The sequence below is a fragment of the Balaenoptera acutorostrata genome, chromosome 14 (assembly GCF_949987535.1).
Source record: "Balaenoptera acutorostrata chromosome 14, mBalAcu1.1, whole genome shotgun sequence".
Taxonomy (NCBI): Eukaryota; Metazoa; Chordata; class Mammalia; order Artiodactyla; family Balaenopteridae; genus Balaenoptera; species Balaenoptera acutorostrata.
In genome coordinates this window covers 2,393,748-2,399,033 of record NC_080077.1, presented here as the reverse complement: position 1 = coordinate 2,399,033, position 5,286 = coordinate 2,393,748, and positions in this window count along the sequence as shown.

The following is a 5,286-nucleotide window of genomic DNA, read 5'->3' as shown; positions in this document are numbered from 1 at the left end:
AATGTCTCCAGATGTTCCGGGGAGGGCAAAATCGCCAGTGGAGAACCACTGTTTTAGGGTCGATGGTACAGGAAAAGTCAAAAGCAAAAAGAAGAGATGGTATATGTATATATACACATATATATATGAAACATTTGAAGAGTCTAGGGTTTCTTTCAATGGACATATCCTGATCTTTGTGTGTTGTGTATATTTTATTCTTCTTGTTTATTTTTTAGATTCACCAATTAAAGGAGCCTAATTTTCTATATCACCCACATTTTAGAGAATGAATTCACATCTATCTTGGACTCATAATAGTATTACTTTCTATAATAGTATGAAATTCTATTTAATTTAATTAAGTTAATGGTTTTAGTTAATTTATCCTAGCTCTAACATACTGGTCAAATTCTGAACTTCAGCATCCAAGGTATTTAACTAATGGGTTAAAACAATGGATCAAAATAGTAACGACAACTCAAAGTGATTTTTAAAAATCCCGATTCTTCAAGAATGAGTAGTACACAGCTTCTAAAACACAGAGAATGTACGTTTCCAAGGTTTGAATGTACCATACACTGATATTGTACCATAGCGATGGCTTCTTGTACCAGCCACTTATGCTTAGACATGTACTTAGCAACAAGATAATTAAATTCATAAAGAGGGCTAAGCATTGTAAAGCTAAATAAGTAAATAAAACCTGAGAGAAGTCGTGGGGTTGAAGAAAACCACTTTCATATTGTCCTCGGCACTGAAGAACATCTAATTTAAAGGCATCAGCTAAGTGGTGAATCTATTATCTGACAGTATTAGCTATCATATCTTAGAGCAGTTAATGAAAATTAGTGAAAAAGGTGATCCTTGCCGGTTGTCCTGGTGCGCGCTGCCCCCTGGTGGCTCTCAATGCATCTTTGCGTCCTTTCCTATCTCCTGTATTCCATGTCTTCATCCAATCATTTTTTTTCTATTTCTTTAATTCCATTTGATTTAATCAAGTTACATTATATAAACATTGGGAGGAGTATTTCCATAAAATATTTTGAGAACCAAGTAGACTTGGATGGTTCATCTTAGCTGCTGTGTGACTGTTGGTAAGCTGCCTAACTTCTCTGAGCATTAGTTGTCTCATGCGTAAAACAGAGCTTAGAAAACACAAAAATTAGCTCACAGTATCATGGAAAAAATGCGATGAGGCTGTATATAAAACCAACTCATAATAGTTAATATTCTTATCGTGCTCTCTGTTTTAGACATTCAATACTATCTAGCAATCTTTCTAACTATACATATTCCCACACACGGAGGCTTCTACCCTGTTTACAAATCGGAAACCAAGGCACAGAGAGATTAAGGAACTTGCTACAGTCAACACAACCAGCAAGAGGATCTGAGCTCATGCAACGTGGCTCAAAAGTCCATACTTTTAACCACGACACAAAACCCGTTATCAGAAAATCCTCGTTGAAATAATGAACTAAGTAATTTCAGAAATGTATGATGAATATGCCAACAGGGGAAGTACAGACTTCTTCTCTTTCCCAGCATGCTAGTGTCGTTCGCACAATCTATGAAGCATTTATGAGAACTCATAGGTCATGAAGCACTTTATTCATTCTTCACCTCTGTCTAAACCATCCCGACCTTTCAAGCACAGGACGGCTGACCTCAAGAGAGAAAGCATTAATACTCCTGAGTGCAGATGGAGAGACTATCCCCATGAGTCAATATGCATTTTCAATTTCTTGATATTAAAGAAACAGGGACTTTCCATGCCAAGAATATGCAAGTAGGAAGTCAGAAGGCATTTCCCCTGTTCCAGCCTCCTGAACTTATTATCAGAATCTAGTAAAAGAGTTTGTTTCTATAACACAGTCACATCTCTTGAGCCCATCTTCTCTGTACCCTCACTTCTGCAGCACTGCAGCATGAGTCCAGGCCCTTCTCTTCTTTTTTTTTTAAAGCAAATTGTCTATTTTTAGGTGTCAATCAGAAATACATTGAAAAAATATATGTTCACACAAAAAGTTGTACATGAGTGTTCACAGCAGTGTTTTTCATAATAGCCCAAACTAGGAAGCAATCCAAACGTCCACTGACTGATGAGTAGATAAATAAAATGTGTTATAACCATACAATGCAATATTATCCCTTATTAATAGTAATACGAAACGAAGTACAGAGTCAATGCCACAGCATGGATGAACCTTGAAAACCTTATGCAAAGTGCAATAAGCCAGTCACAAAAGGTGATTCCATTTGTAGGAATTGCCCAGAATAGGCTAAATTCAGAGACCTAACGTAGATTAGTGGTTGCCTGGGGCTGTAGGGTCAGGTGGGGAGTGAGTGCTAATGGGTAGGGTATGGGGTTTCTTTCAGGGAGGACAAAACTATTCTAAAATTAGAATGCGGTGATGTTGCACAGCTCTGCAGAGGTACGAAAATCATTGACTTGTACACTTTAAATGGACGAATGTGCGACATATGAATTATTTCTCAACAAAGCTGTGACAGAGTGATATACTGAATAACTCCCATAAGGAGGTGAGTTCAATAATGCCAAATCATCAACTGTGTGCTGCTTCTCTTAAATAAAACACGGAGGCTAAATTAGAAAATACAAGAACAAGCTAAAGGTGAGCACATAAATTGGTACCACATCTAAGGGCATCTTTTCTATCATTTCATTGTAAGTATTTTTTTTTAACTTTTAATCCATCAGTTTTGGTGAGATATGGAAATTAATAAAGGAATAGCTCTCTTACCTCCCAAGTCAAACAATAATGCAGTTCCCATTTCTTCTTCCTTAATTTAAGGCTTATTTGGGACATTTAAAAAATTTAATGGTATGTTTCCTTCAGTTAGTAAAATAAACTTTAAGCAGTAGTATTAAAAATCCCATGTTTACAAATGATAAATAGTGACATCTTCGGCCTTAAAGTGCTCAAGGAAGTGAATGCTTTTGAACAGAGCTTCTACTTTGTTGACTTTATGATAGGAAAAACGCATGCATTTTAAGGCAAATTCCCCTGTTGTATAAACGACTCCCTGGGAGTGAGGAGTTATACTAACTTTTATGATAGAGTAGTAATTGAAATAATACCCTAGTGACTTCGAAAGTTATCTTACGAAGCTGCTAAGAGAATCGAAATGGAGAACCGTAGCTTAGCTGAAAGAGGAACTCTAGTTGCAGACGTAGAAAAAGCCAAATAAAGATCAAGTGCACCGTGGCCTACTCACTGCCTGCGAGTTCCCTCTGCCCGCGTCCATCTCCCCACACCCCCATCACCAACGAATCAGATCCACATTTATGTTATTTTAAATTACAAAACTCTGTGAGGTAGGTTAATACTTGACAGCTGAGGAAACCGAGGCTTAGAAAGGTCAAGAGGCCTTGAGAAGTAACAAACGGTACAAATCCTCAGACTCAGGTAACCCAGTGAAGGCAAATGTGCTAGCAAATGTTTAACACCTGGCTGTCTGTTTTTTTTTTTTTTTTTAAAGCCCTCATTTACAGTATTTGCCAATTTCCTTAGTGTTTCCTACCATAGTGGGTTTCAAGCTACCAATGTGATATCATGGGAACACGCCCTGGGCTGATAGTTGGCTGTCATATTCTTCCTTCAGCAGTTTTCTATCATTAAAAAAAAAACCTGACTCCACAGTCTTTAAAATTTACCATTGCCCCCATTTCCACAAATGCTGGAGAGATTGCACAAGTCAGCACCCCCCTCCCCACGTGCATCCCCTACCGCTTAGCAACAACTGCAAAGCCGTGGGACCACCCCGGGGGTTATGGCCACCCCGCTTACCACCAAGGGTGGGTCCTCGTGGCCATCCGGCTGATGAGTACCCCGATTCCAGAACCCCCTTCCCAGGTCTGCTTCACGTGACCCGATCTGGGGCGACTGTCTTGGTTTGAGTGCCCCAGAAGCAGAGCCTAAGATCAGGCTTTGGGTGCAGTTTATTTGGGAGAGGATGCCAGGAAGCACCCGTGGGGAAGTAGGGAAATGGGACCAGGCAGGGAAGGAACTCATAAAGGCTGTGTTTTCAAGCACGCTTCTATTTAACTAGAGCTCAAGCCCGAAACACTGGAAGCTAGTGGACACAACTTAGATGTACCTCCTGCCCCCAGGGGTGAGGGGGCTGGGGGTCCTTACCACTCATTGCCTGCAGGCCCTCTCGGGAGGTACAAACTCCCTGGCACTTCAGGTCTTCCTCAAGTGCAGGCAGAGCAGGTTCATTTGGGACCAGCAGAGATTTTGCAGACAGCTTCTTTTCATAGACATGTTACAAACACACAAGTAATGTTTCCACTTCCCTAATTTGGATCCTTTGCTTACTGTCTTTTAATTTACTAATTTCACGTCATAATTCCTAATCATCTTTTGATGTGTATATATAGATAGATAGATAGATAGATGGATGGATTCTGCCTCATTCTCTTTAACTCCTGCATTCTGTGTAAGGATGTTTTACAGTTATCCTTTGTGACTAGACTACAGTCCATTTGCATCTGTTTTGTTGCTGTGGAGGTTACTCATCCCAGTGGTTAAAAAGCCAAAAAGGGGAAAATACTGAAAGGTCTCTGAGTCCTCCCTGTTCCCCTACGCACCACCTGGTATCATACCCTAGACTCAGCTACAATTAAGTTTGTTTTTAATTCTTCTGGTTCTTTTCATTATAACTCTAAATAATATACATCCTGGCCCATCAACCATAAATAGCGTATTTTCAAAGGATAGAAGTTTATCTTCTCTTTCAGCTCCTAATTTTAAAACATTACTTTTAGTTCTAATGGTGGAAGATTTTGTGACTTTCAATTATTTACCTAAGTCATTATTTATAAACTTACATATTCCCTATTGGCTCCCTGCAAAGGGAGATGAGGAAATTAGTATATTTATACTCTCTCTCACCCCCCCACCAACGTTATAAGTCTGAGTTTTACTTTTATACTGTCAAGAATTTGCATTCGCCTCTGCAATTATGATTACATCTTTCAAACTTTGCCCAGAATTGATTGAAAACACTCAGCAGCATTCACGATATTAGGGGTACAGCAGGTCTGTAGGCAGCTCGCATATGCCTTTCAGCTGAACCTTTTCTGCACCCGGGTCAGCCTCCAGCTGTCAGCGCTGAGATGACTTGGTGCCAGCTTTGGCTTTTACCGGCCACCACAACGTCCTCCGCTTCGGCCACCGCCCCCAAAGCCCCCGCCTCCGGAGACGCCCGAGGCCCCGCCCCGCGCCCGAGGCCCCGCCCCGCGCCCGAGGCCCCGCCCCGCCGTGACGGCGGGCTGCG